Source organism: Rhinopithecus roxellana, chromosome 2 (genome assembly GCF_007565055.1).
Source record: "Rhinopithecus roxellana isolate Shanxi Qingling chromosome 2, ASM756505v1, whole genome shotgun sequence".
Classification (NCBI taxonomy): Eukaryota; Metazoa; Chordata; class Mammalia; order Primates; family Cercopithecidae; genus Rhinopithecus; species Rhinopithecus roxellana.
In genome coordinates, this window is record NC_044550.1 from 166,988,772 (window position 1) to 167,003,619 (window position 14,848).

The following is a 14,848-nucleotide window of genomic DNA, read 5'->3' on the forward strand; positions in this document are numbered from 1 at the left end:
CTGCTTCCACATTACAAGAGTGCTCCGGCTCATGCTCTCACCCTACAGTAGCCAGGCAGGTCCAGCATTAAGACATGCTGATGGGAATGACTTCAGATTTCTGTTCCACGGATTAAAGAATCCTGAGCCTTTTCTGCCCAGAGAAGGAGCAATTGTTGTCCATAGAGCTGTAAGCTTATCTTTCAATGTTTGCTACGAATCAAACATTCTATCATAAAGTCTGGATAGTACTGATTATTCATATTATCATTTTCTTCATCAGGGTGAATTATGAAGCCTCTACTCCAACTACAGAGTTTCCCTGAAGTTTCCAGAACAGATTTAAGTCTTGCAACATGAAAACAGCTACTTTACAAAGTATACTGACATTTAGGAGACTCAAAGCTCTGAATAGTTCAGGAGGAAATAAACAGTTACAGAAAAAACAGCCTTTCGCTGAGGTTACCAGGACCGTGCCTAAATTTCCCCACTCGGGTTTAACAAATGAACACGGCCAGAACAGTAATCAAACTCACCAGATTCCACACGAAAACAGGACCTAACACAGCCAAGTGCACCACATCTTCAGCTGAGCTAGAAGAAAGTCACTGCAAGCTCTATAGACATTCCAGACAGAGCCCAGTATCAGAAGATCAGCCATGAACAGAGCAGGAAAGACAAATCACGTGTTTCTGGCTTCAAGCACAGGTCCAATGCAGGGCCTCTTCCCTAAGGTACATCATCCTGATGGACTGCTCCAGAAACAGGAGTGGGACTGGAGAAAAGCAAATGTATCACAGTATATTCAGAAAAGCAGCAATCTCAGATAGGTCCACATGTGTTTACTCAAAGCTGCCTCTACAAAGCTGCTGACCCACCCAGAGTATAGAAGAGAGGCCCTTGCACCTATAGATTGATAATCAAGGCAAGGTCTAGAGCAGGTACAATGGGTTTTGGAAGCCACGGATTAGGACCAATCTCAGTCCACTGAGATACATGAATAAGAGTCCTAATACCCCTCTGGAGTACAGTTTTGAGCTTCTACACAGCGGCATAGCCTCTCCCTTTCCCCATATTCCTGAGTCCAACTCGTCAGTGATTTGAAGCTAAGCACACTCACAGAAATGTGGAGAGCAGACTAGAAAGTCCACATCTGAGAACCCAGTGTGTGAAAGCTATGGGAAGAAAATCTGTATGGCCTAAATTCACCTAAATTGTCTTATGAATATCTGCAGGGCAAATTGAAGCAGAAATTTCTTCCAGAGCATCAGGAAGGTACAAAACCTCCCTGGACAATCTGAAATACTTTGACAGAAACGAACTCATTTCAACACAAAAAATAAGACCATCAGACACCCAAGCTAAAGGGCAACCTACTACACTTAGATTCACAGAATGAAGAGCACAAAACCCACGTAGACCTCTGTGGGCATGGGAGACAGCCTCAGAAGCCTTGGTGGGTCAGTGCAGTGTCCATTTCAACCCCGTACCTCTGATTAGACCTGCAAGGCAACACGGATTATTTCAAATACATCTCATTTCCTTCCGATTCAGGCCTCGGAGGACCCCAAGGGAAGTGGATATCATGGGTCACTATAATCCATGAGACTGAAGTTGAAATATAGAAGGCAGAATTAAAGTTACCTTTTTTTTAAGCACGAGCTATGGTTCTTTCAAAATTGTACAAGCTGTCAGTATCATCTGCACATGAGCAATTTAGTCTTGCAGAGGAGTGAGAAATTTAGGTCTTTTCCCTAAACAGTAAGATAGTGAAGACTATTACTCATTAGTGTCAGTGTATTAAATGATATTAAAATACTCAAAGAAAACTAAGACCTCAGCATTCATTCCCCTCTGGTTGCTAGATAGATGGTCAATTTCTCCCCGACTAGGGATCAAGGTTCAGATCCTCCAACAATCTAAGATGGAGGAAAATAACATGTCCCACTGGAGTTATGCTCTGGAAAAATGGTTCCAGCAGAAATTAACTTTTCAAAATATAGGATGACCTCCACCCACTGACATGAACCAGGAAATGTACAGGGTTTCCTACAAGAGACAATTCACTCTTCATCTTCAGTGTACAAAAGTATTTAAGTTGAGCACTCATAAGCAGTACATCTGGAACAAGATCTTGGAGGTCAATTTTAACTTAAGCTTACACCTTATAAAAGTAACAGGGAGGGGAGGCCTCACCCTTTTAAAGGCATGACGCTGAAAGGTCAGACATGACTTCTGCATTTACTTCATCAAGAAGTAATGTGACCATAGCTTATCCGAATAGCAGACAAATAATATATCATTGAATTAAACTACAAGGAACTGTGACCCTGATAGTGGAAGCTTCAGAAATGCTGGCTTCTTCTCTGCTGCCCACTTCACAGGTTACTGACCCTCTACACCCTCTCTCCTGTACAAGGCAGTAGAGGCCAGATGAGCAAAGAGGCGTCTTAGGACACCACCCATTCATCATCCTTCTTGCAGTCATGGCTGAATTTTGAGGATTCACTTAGACTACTCTGCTATGATTTCAAGAATGTACCACCTGATATTCTTTGGCTGTGTCTGCACCAAAATCTCATCTTGAATTTTAATCCCCAGGTGTTGAGGGAAAGACTTGGTGGGAGGCGATTGGATCATGGGGGTGGTTTCCCTCATGCTGTTCTTTTGATAGTGAGTTCTCATGAGATCTGATAGTTTTTCTGATAGTTTTAAGGGACTCTTCCCCTTCTCTCATGCTTCTCTCTCCTGCCACCAGGTGAAGGTGGTTCTTCGCTTCTCCTTCCACCATGATTCTAAGTTTCCTGAGGCCTCCCCAGCCACGCTGAACTGTAATTAATCTTTTATAAATTATCCATTTTCAGGCATTTCTTTATAGCAGTATGAAAATGAACACATCATTTTTCACTTTAGTGGGGGATTGCTGTGTGTGTGAAGACAGAACAGTTCTCTTCACAAATACTGCCTTCTAAAAAGACTCTTCTCTTTTTGTCTACATTATTTTTCATTCAGTTTGGGAGGCAGGGTGTGTGGTGATATCAGAAAATGTCTCTGACAGGAAGGAATTCTAGAACATCCAGCCATTAGGGCCAGCCACCTGGACTATCAAAATCTTCCATGTCCTATTGAGGGGATGATCTTCATGAGATATCGGTATGGTGTCAGGTCTTTTACAATACAGAAAGAGAGCATCTATAACCAGAGGGGAAGACCAGCTACATCAAAAGGGAAAATAAAATGAGGCTCATCACCAGCACTAACTGCTTAGTTGTGCAACTAGTTCAGGTCAAAATTCAGGTCGTCCTTAAAAATCTAAGATGGTGAGACAGAACAACCCATTGGAGTGTCACACTTTCAAAAATGGTTGGGGGAAAACAAGCCACACAGTATATTGTGTTATAGACTAGAGGATGTTCTCTACACACCAATATGCACCAGAAACTGTACACGGTTCTCTGCAAAGGAGCACTAGCTTTTCTTCCCAAGTTCACCAGGACATCCCATTGACCAGTCACAGCAGTAGAGTCAGGGAACGAGATCCTAAAGGCTGGTGCCATTTCATCTGGACCTCAGTGTATAGAACTTACGTCCCCAGCTTACTGACCATGGGGCAATCAATTTTCTCAGACTCAATCATGAGGACTCGTCTACCCTTACATTATAGGAATGCAGTCTCCTCTCTGCCATTCCTTCTCAGGACTTACAACTGTGTTCCAGTCTAGAACACAATGCACAGGGAGATAAACTAGAAGTGTTCAAAACAAATCCAAGTGCGGGTAAAAACATCACATGACCACTGGTCATAGCAGCGAGAGGAAATTAATGCCCATTTCAAGCTTTCTCAAGGTTTTACATTCAGAAAAAGTCAGACTAGGTCATAGAGGTTTAGTTTACATTTCAAATATTGGGTCTCCTAGTCTGAGTAATTCTAATCATGAAAAAAACTAGCAAATAGTGGTTTCTCTACTTAACATCGCAACAGAGGTTAAAGAATGTTGAGTCTGTTTCAAATGTGTAGTGAGAAATGCCATGGAATACTCAGATTGCAACTTAAGCAGGATGTATAGAATATTCAGAAATTTTCTAAGTATACAATTAAAAACGTTTCCCAAAAATATTCTGGTTTTACCACTAATTCAGATAAAGACATACCAATCATATGCACAAGCAATGCAATCGACTCAGAACCGGACACATTCACTGTTTTTCTACAACTCACAGTGGAGCACTGGGGCTGTTCATGAGCTGTAGGTCAACATCACTTCCCAGTGAGGCAGAACGACAGCACTCTTCCTGACAAACAGCTCTGAACATTCTCTACCCTACTGGCTCTTAATGACCTCCTCAAATCAAACAAGTGGGGAAGTACAAGTGTCAAGGGACTCAGACCTGGAAAGCACAAGATCAACACCTGCTTCCATCTCACAGAAGAGCCCCAGCTCGTATCTGTACCCAGGGGCGCCTGGCAGGCTGTGCACTCCGAACTGTGGCAAAGGCCAGGATTTCAGAGTCCTGCTCTGCATTGGAGACTGACCCCTTCTTGCCCAGAGGTGGTGCTGTGTGGCCATGAGTGCTGCCACCAGGTCTTCTACAGGGCAAGAACCATGGGTGGTACCCCCAAGGCATCAAAATAAAAGCAGAAGCTTCTAGCACCATGCTTTCATTAATTCAGTTCATCACCATCTCTGGGTGGGTTTCCAAGGAGCTGTACCAACCTGAGAAACTGCCAGAACAGATTTAACTGTTACTGAGGAACTACTGGATCTTTATAGGTGAAAGGTGATTTAGAAGAGTTCAAGATCTAACAATCCAAGAGGAAGAGTGACAAGCTCCATGGGGATACAGGTTACAGTTAATATTGAGGATACATCACTTCTCAATCAGGGAGTGGTCTCCTCCTCCTGTGGGGTCTACTAAGAAAGAAATAATGTTTCTTCAGTGCTCCTTAGCCTTCTATACCCACAGTAAGCAGGGGTTACTCAAGGCAGCTCCTTCTGGTCTAGTCATAGAGGGGTTTTGTTTTCAGCTCTCTTCATGCACAAGTACCTCAAGTCTGACAGAATTGAAGGTCAGAGGATGGATTGAATACAGGATTCAGGGCAGGCAGCCTGCAAGAACAGGGAGTTCAGTCAACAACAAATTCCATTTCCAACGTGGGTGGTCAGAAGTTAGCCTATGACAGGCAATGGGATCATCCTGCACATCTGAAGCAAGGCAAAGGGGAGACTCTTCCACGGCTAAAATCTTCAGCACCTGATCGTCTACCACCAGGGTGGAAGGAACCACATCTTCAGCCACATCCCTTTGATCATCCAGTTATTTCATCCTTATAGCTAGCAGCTGCAAAAGGCCAGGCTGCAGCTCCTGCAAATGCAATACCACACGCAGGTGCATAAACCCTCCAGGACACCTCTGGCTCCTGGAGGACCAGAGACAACAAACGGGTTGAAGTTCCTGGAGGAGCTGCTTGCATGGCTGATCCAGGCCCAGCACCAGCTGACCAATGTTTAACACCAGTTTAACAATTTGGCAACAAACGCCCAAATTGACTAACAGGATCTAAACTAAAGAGCTTCTGCACAGCAAAAGAAACACTGAACAGCTGAAATCTCCTCCATAAATTGGGCCCTTTGTCAAGCACCAACCACATCTTCACAGCATGTCCCAGGGAGAAGAGGGTCCACTATTTCCTGGATTAAAGGATCAGTAGTGCAGTAGACACCTCAGTGCTTAGTACTGAGACTTTCTAGTCAGTCTGTGCTTATCCATTAGTCCATGAGGACTTAGTGATATCAAATTGCTACCACAGCTTGTTACTAAGACTAACCCCTACCCTCAGAAGTGAATAGATGGAATGATACCCTTTTCTACCAGAGTTGTTCTCTGAACTCCTCCATTATCTGTCAGAAACCAATTAACTTCTAAGCATCATAGAAGCATGACTATGGTTTTTGTAAAGTCTCTTCACAAACCCAATGTTTAACACCAGTACCGTATGTAATAATGTGGAAACCATATTTCATCTGCATGAAATAAACTTGTCTCTACCCAAAAATGCACAAGTGGAACATTAAAACCTCTTTGTATATTCCACTAAATGTAGCAAAGGGACATCATCTTGTCCCACCACATTTTACCTTGGTATTTCCCATCATTTATGGTAAGAAACAAAGATATGCCTTCTAAGAAACTTGGCTCAGTGCCTAGATCTTAGTTAAAAGATATGAGAACTTCAGCATCACAGGAAAGATAAGATGCCCCTTATGTCTCATCTATGGAAGTCTAGAAACCTCCCTTGCAAGTGAGGCTGAGTCACCTTCCATTCCTTCTGGGTGGTAGATGTCTGAAGAACTACAATTGAGCACATGGGGATGTGTCCTCTAGGTAGACCATCATGCATACCCACTGAGATGGCTTCCATCTAGAGAGTTACAGACCGAAGTTACCCACCCCTTTTTCAATTCCAGTACCATTTTCTTCCTTCATTGGTGGATCAGGGCAATGAATGGAAGAGTATCCCTTTGCTGGATGTGCCACCCCACTGGATGCTTATAAAATGAGCTATCAAGAATCTTAAAATCTTTCATCCATCTTGAGTTAATTTTTGTATAAGGAATCCTAGGCAATACCATTAAGGACATAAGCATGGGCAAAAACTGCATGACTACAACACCAAAAGCAATGGCAGCAAATGCCCCAATTGACAAATGGGATCTAATTAAACTAAGAGCTTCTGCACAGCAAAAGAAACTATCAGAGTGAACAGGAAATGTACAGAATGGGGGAAAATTTTTGCAATCTATCCATCTGACAAAGAGATAATATCCAGAATCTACAAAGAACTTAAGTTTATAAGAAACCCCATCAAAAAGCGGGCAAAGGATATGAACACTTCTCAAAAGACATTTATGCAGCCAACAAACATGAAAAAAAGCTCATCAATGGGTCGCTAGAGAAATGCAAATCAAAACCACAATGAGATACCATCTCACACCAGTTAGAATGGCAATCATTAGAAAGTCAGGAAGCAACAGATGCTGGAGAGGATGTGGAGAAACAGAAACACTTTTAACCCTGTTGGTGGGAGTGTAAATTAGTTCAACCATTGTAGGAGACAGTATGGCAATTCCTCAAGGATCTAGAACCAGGAATACCATTTGACCCAGCAATCCCATTACTGGGTACATATCCAAAGGATTATAAATCATTCTATAAAGACACATGTACATATATGTTTATCGCGGCACTGTTCACAGTAGCAAAAGCTTGGAACCAACCCAAATGTCTATCAATGATAGGCTAAAGGAAATGTGGCACATATACATGAAATACTATGCAACAATAAAAAATGAGTTCGTTTCCTTTGCCGGAATATGGATGAAGCTGAAAACCATCATTCTCAGTAAACAAACCCAAGAACAGAAACCAAACACTTGCATGTTCTCACTCATAAGTGGGAGTTGAACAAAGAACACATAGACACAGGGAGGGGAACATCATACACTGGGGCCTGTCAGAGGGTGCGGGGCTAGGGGAGGGATAGCATTAGGAGAAATACCTAATGTAGATGACTGGTTGATAGGTGCAGCAAACCACTATGGTACATGTATACCCATGTAACAAACCTACACATTCTGAATTAGTACCCCAAAATTTGAAGTAATTTAAAGAAAAACCTTAAAATCATACTCCTCCCCTTTTGTTCTAACATTCCCAGATAGTTGGGGGTAGGGGGTTCTTGGTCCCATGACGAAGATGACAGAGGGAAGAAAAGTTACCTCTCCTTTTTAATTAAGAGCATGAACCTGGAGATCACGTTATCAATTCCACTTACAAACCTATGGGGCAGAATAAAATCACACGACTGTAGCCAAGTGAAAGCACACAGATGACTATCATTCAACTTGAATAAAGACATGACCCTTTGAGATAAGTCCAGGAATAGTCTCTTCTGCAGTCCCTACTAAGTCAAATCTAGATATCAATGCAGACTTTATGCATGAACTTCTATTAAACTGCTTAGGGATGCCTGATCCCTAGGCAGGGATATACGTGTTTAATATAAGAGGCAGCTCGAATCCAAGGAGGGATGTTGAATACCTTTCTGAATGCTAGTCCGCAAAGCTCTGGGGGTAAGGGTTATAACCACTTCAGCTTCAGTGAGGGACTGCTATGCTTATTTAAAAGGAGCTGGTCTCTTCCCCAAACTGCTTTCAGCTAACAGGTAATGTACCTTTCTCCTGATTTTCTACCTTGGATGGGTTGAAGATGAAGTGCAACCATCAAAAGTTATCTCTGAATCAGGAGGACTTCTAAGAACATACAGCTGCTTAAGGAACCAAGTCAAATCTAAAGACAAAGTTCTCCACATCTCATCTAGTGGAGGTTCTCAGACACAATAGTCCCACTGAGTTTCAGCCAACATAGAAATCGACTCTTCTGGTCTTAAAGCTTGAAAGTTACATTTATCTGAGGTTCCTTCCTCATGAAGGGACCCTCAGGCTTCAAGTAGTATCAAGGAACTGAAAACTACCAGATCCCTGCATCCCGACAATGAGATATGCAGGAGCCCTAATTAGCCATGAATGCTTCCTTCTCCCAAGTTCCTGTTTTACCCAGTTACTAGGTTTACATAGCAATGAGGAAATGTTTTAGTCAGGGAGACGAATTTGAGATTTATCTCCCACCTCAGCTGTAGCATCTGAATAAATCTGCCTTTCTTGACAATACTGTCTCAGTGACTGGATTTCTGTGCTGCAAGCAGCAGGAGCTAGACCAAACCCCTGGTGTTTTGGTAGCAGTTATGTATGAGAAGGGGGTAATAATGCCAAAATCCCTTCAAATATTTAACTGTGAAGTTATGGATAGCGATCAAGATCCTTGGGTTTGACCAAACTGGAGTCAAGCTTCTGAACCTTTTTAGGCCCATTGGTGTAGTTTCTTGTATTGTTTTAGCAAAGAACTAAGTTCCTTCAGCAGGAAGTCCCCACATTTGATACCTGTTCATGTTCCTCATCTTCTTCCATCCCCCTCAAATGATGTCTCATTTTTCTGGCTGGTCTTTAGCAATGCTTTTGGATCTGTGAAGCCAGAATTCCCTTTGCCTCCAAGGATTCCTGTTGGTAAGTTTTCATCCATTGACCCCACACTGCTTCTCAGCTGTAAGTTCCCACTGGCACATGCTGTGTTCAAAGCTGAGCCTGATTTCTCCCCCATGAGACACCCTACACTAGTCCCAACATCCATCACGATCAAGTCCTCCTTATGCACTAATGGGTATCACTGAATATTGTTTAACAGTGACAGTTATATCATAGTGGTAAATGTTTTGAGGATACTTTCTAGTAGTTTGACAAACATAAAAGATTAAGTGTCTCATTGTGGGAGTGGCTGAGGTGGAGATAAATTGAAATATAAAAAGATTCAGAGGGATGAGAACTCTAATGACAGATTAATGCTCTAAAATGGCTGTAGTTAAAATTATAGCCTGAATCATCATGTGGCAGGCCAGTTCTCCCTGACAGTCACACAGACAGGCCCACATAGCACCCCAACTACACAGATGAATTTCCATGGCACTGCCTTAACATTAAGCTGATAATTAAAGCCAGGGAAGTTGATACCCAGGCATCACAGCCAGAAATGAAACATCTTACTCAGGCTTCTCCCAAACCTAGAGCAAGTGAAGATAATGGAGACAGCTTTATATTCTTTGTGCCAGGACCCACCCTCAGGTCAATGAAATCTGAGAGGAGTCAAGGTAACAGAGGCAACTGTGTGAATAGATTTATTGGAGAGTCTAAGGCAGATTTCTAGATGAAATCACAAATGAGATAGAAAAGATCATTTTTAGGATCACTTTAGTACCACACTCTTCACTAATTAAAATTTAGGATACAGGCCTTGATGGCACTGAAGCCCTCATAAGATTGATTAGACTTGGAGACTTTTGGCCTCTGACCTAGTTAAAACAGAATTAGTTACCTGTAGACTGAGGCAAATACAATACCACACGTAGGCACATAACCCCAACCTATGTAAGCACTGAGAAAATGTTAACACTTTGAATTGGGCTAGTGAAACTATCTCCAACCTTCTCCCTGTATCCAGTTACGGCAATAAATTCCCTTTGTCTGCCTCTCGTTATTGGGTCATAAAGAGATGCAGCCAGATCCAGCTTGTTCCAGGAACAGTTATACTACACAGTAACCTCTACCTAGGGAGAAGTACCAGAAGGGTACACAGGTCCAATTCTGGCACCATATCAACCCATGGGATTGTCCAGGGCAGGCAGAGGTCACCTCACTACTCTTGGGTCCCGGTATTCAGTAACGATAGAAAACTGAGCACCAGCCCTGTCCTTAGTGCACCCGAGACAGACAACCTAGTCAGTAGAGGGGAAAGGCTTCCTCTGTTACACTGTAACTGAAACCCTAAACTGCTCCTAAAATCAGTGCTTGAGATATTTTGCAGACCCTGCACTTGATGGATCAGCTTGCACCACCCAGATCAATAAACTGGCTCATCTGATCTTGTGGTCCCTACCCAGGAACTGACACAGCACAAGATGACAGCTTTGGCTCCCTGTGATTTCATCTCTGACCAATCAGCACTTCTGGCTCACTGGCTTCCCCCCACCTACCAAGTTGTCCTTAAAAACTCTGCTCCCCGCATGCTTGGGGAGACAGACTTGAGTAATAAAACTCCAGTCTCCCGCACAGCCTGCTGTGTGGATTACTCTTTCTCTATTGCAATTCCCCTGTCTTGATGAATCAGGTCTAGGCAGCGGGCAAGGTGAATCCCTTGGGTGGCTTCAGAACTACCAATGGGTCATGTCTACCCACAGCATTGATGTTGCTAAGTCCTTAACCTCAGCTACTTAAAGAATTATACAGAGAAGACTGAACACTTGACAATACTGTGGATATGGGAGCCAGTGGGTAAAGACGACGGCCGAGAGTCAGGCCCACAGTAAGTATTGCCCATATCATTCACACCCACTGGAACCTCCCTGGTGATAAAACGGAGTATCTCTATCAGAAGCCCATAGGTAGCAGGAAACCTCACCTGGATCATCGCAAGCTCTGGCAGGAAAATGAACTCCAAAGGGACACAAACAATGTCTGGCAGATAAGGGTCAAACTGATTTAGGTTGTATCCAGCACTGTCCCAACGTGATGCAGCTCAAACCCCCCAGAAGCTAGCAAAACTTCCACTAGAGGAAGCAACATGACATTGGCTAGGCTCCCTTCAAGTCACAGGAACTCAGGAAAATGTCAGAAGGGAGAATGGATGCGCATCACCAAAAATTTCAGGTTGCATTAGTAACCGGAAATTAAATACATACTCTTCTTACCAGCTCAAAGAGAACAGCATCTATTTCACAGGCAAGTGTGAAAGAAGTATCTTCGATCCCATTTCTAAAATAGTGAGGTATGCAGCAATGAAATGCAAGAGGACAGACATGGCAGTACTTAAATTCGGAGATCCAAACCTCCTAAACCTCTACTCTACTCAGGAGTGCGGATTGTCATTATCTTCAACAGTCACCTTAGAACAACTCATGACATGTAAGGAAGATTTGGCAGATAAGGTAGGTCTCATTTTAGATCCTTGGACTACGTTGGGAAAAAGGATCAGATATAAAGTAACAGGTCGTCTGTGGATAGAGCTATTCTCCATGTTGTTATCCATTCCCAACTGTTGCATTGGTCATCTCACTGCCTTTGTGGGCACAGAGCCCATACTTCCGTGGAAGGGAGCGTCTTGGTGGTTACATTCCAGTGATTAGGCTGCCCTGGGCCCCATCCTCATCTTCTTGGTCAACTTTTTCATGCAAAGTTGCATCTCAGGAGCACAAGGGATCAATGCCTCAGAAGTAGGACAAAGCTATAATGATCATGGCAGACAAGTAGAACAAAATGAGACTCTTGGCCCCAGAATCCAACTGTGTGATCCACATTATGTGCTTCCTGAGACCCCAGTACCATTGAGTGCCCAACACTCTCATCAGTGAACACTAGTTCCAACCCCTTCAGTGGCAGCTCTCTACCTTGTCATCAGATCCTCCTCTGGGCTTTGAGACCATTTCTAAAAAAGGACCAGGTGGAGGCAGATGAATAACCTCCCAAAATATATTTGTTGTAATGTTTAGGACCTGTAAACATGTTAAGTGAATGTCTAAGGAGACAAGGAAATGCATTGAAGTAAGGTTGTACAGCCCTGAATTTAAGATTCCAGGTCTTGTCCAGGGGGATCCACTGTCAGAACAATTATAGACAAACAAGCAGAAGTATAGGTGATAGTGATTTAAAATGTACACTGTTGACATGAAAGAGGGTCCTGAAATTGCACATGAATGAAGAGCCCACAAGTCAAGCAATGGGAAGGGACCTATAAACATGGGTAGATCCAGAATCCCATGGTCCTCAAAGCAACAAGACAGAACAAACCCTGCCCTCACCGTGATCTCACCCCAATGAGAGCTGTGTCAAACTTGTGAAAAGATAAAGTAGATTTGATTAAAACTTGGTGGTCATTTGTTAGAGCAGGAACAGAATTGTACAGATACTCTGTTCTGTCAGTCTTTTCAGAAAGATCCAGTAAGCCACTTTAGTTTCATATGAGAAGCCTCAGAGGTATTCTTTCCCTGGGAAGCATGATCAAGGAAAATAGCTGCGTATCTTCTTGCCCTTACCAAATAAAGATGCTGGTATTATCCAGTGTTCAATCTAAGTTTCCAATGAATACCAAAGCATGAATTATTAAACCTTACATAAGTAGGTCTTTACTTCAATTTTCTGTGGAAGAAATTAGGTATACAATGAGAAACCTTCCTGTGGTAGCCTCAGTACCCTGAAAACTCCCTCTCTGAATATTATACACCTATTAAGGTAGAAGTGCACCAATTATATCCGAATTATCCTATGTAACAAGACTAATACTCATGTTGACAATGACCACTGCCACTATCTCCCGATGTCCTGGGACAAGAACATTCAGTTGGTACCAAATCCATGAAGAGGAAAAGGCGGGAAGCTCCTAGCACTCTGCATTCAGTGCGTTCAATGCATTCTGCATTGTCTTAATTCTGGGTGAGCTGATGATACTTAATTGACCTGAGAATCTGCAAGAGCAGATTTAAGTGTCAGAAGGAGATACCTGCTCCTTCCAAGGTGAGTAGCAGTTCAATAGAATTTGTTCTGCACAACAGTCTAGAGGGAGAGAAACAGAGCCCCATGTGAATTTAGGTTACATAATTAACACTGAAGACACATCAGTTCCTAAGCATCAGTGAGGAATGTCCTCAGTCTTGATGTCTTTGGGCAAAGACAGACATTTTTTCCCTTAGTACTCCTTAGCCTTGGATAGTCCCAATGAGCAGAGGTCATATAGAGGATTAGGGCCAGCGTACCAAAGCTTATGATACTGTGATGGTTAAAACTGAGTGTCAACATGAAGGATTCAAAGTATTGTTCCTGGGTGTGTCTATAAGGGTGTTGCCAAAAAACATTAACATTTGAGTCAGCAGACTGGGAGAGGCAGACCCACCCTCAGTCTGGAAGGGCACCCTCTAATCAACGGCCAGCATGGCCAGGATATAAAGCAGGCAGAAGAATGTGGAGAGATTAGACCGGCTTAGCCTCCCAGCCTCCATCTTTCTCCCGTGCTGGATGCTTCCTCCTTCCTTCAAACATCAGACTCCAAGTTCTTCAGCATGGGGACCTGGATTGGCTTCCTTGCTCCTCAGCTTGCAGAGGGCCTATTGTGGGACCTTGCAATCGTGGGAGGTAATGCTCCTTAATAAACTCCCCTTTATATGTATATCTATTCTATTAGTTCTCTCCCTCTAGTGAGCCCTAATACAGATAGCAACAAGGCAGCTTTTCCTTATCTAGTCATAGAAGGGTTTGTTCAGCTCTCCTCATGCACAGGTACTTTGCCAAATCCTGGTAGAATCAATCAGGGGGTGGATTGGGTACAAGTCTCTACGTAGGCTATGTAGGTAAGCTATGTGAAAGGAAAATAAAAACCCAGGACCCCAATTTACTATGTCCCCACCAAAAAAAAAAGTAAACCAATAGCCGAGTCATGCATGATTCTGTGGCAGGCCAGTTCTCCCTGACCGCCACACAGACAGGCCTGTGTAACACCCCAGTTAAAAATTTCCATAGCACTGCCTTAATATAAAGCTAATTAAACCCAGAGAAATGGATGTCCATGCATTAAAGCCAAAAATGAAACATATGCCCTACAAAGGCTTCTCCCAAACCTGAAACAAGTCAAAGTAACGGAAACAGCCTTACATTTCTTGGGGAGGACCTGTCTCGGGGTCGACGAAATCAGACGAGCCAAGTTAACAGAGACAGCTGTGTGAATAGATGTATTGGAGAGTCTAAGGCAGCTCTCAGGACCAAAGATAGAAATAATCACTCCAGTACCACGGTCCTCATTAGATAGAATTTAGGGAAACAGGCCTTGAAGGTACCAGGGCCCTCGCAGCTTCATCAGACTTGAAAGCATTTTTTTGGCCTCTGACCTTCTAGTTGAAGAAATTAGTTACCCATAGAATTGGGTGAATGCCATACTCGCAGGAAGGCAGATAACCCTAGCCTATACCTTGTAGCCACTTACAGCAATAAATTCCAGTCTTTCCTAGTCTGCTTATTGGGCCATGAGAAAAAGCAGCTGAACCCAGCTTGGTTCCAGAAACAAAACTGCTTTTTCCTTTTGTCCCTAAAAGCAGATAGCTAGAGATAACAAGGTAAATCTCTACACAGGTACCTATTCCATATTCACCTTGTCATATGTAAAGTGCTGATTTACTAAGCGCAAGAAGGATATACCATTGATTATCCCCTACCTGCTC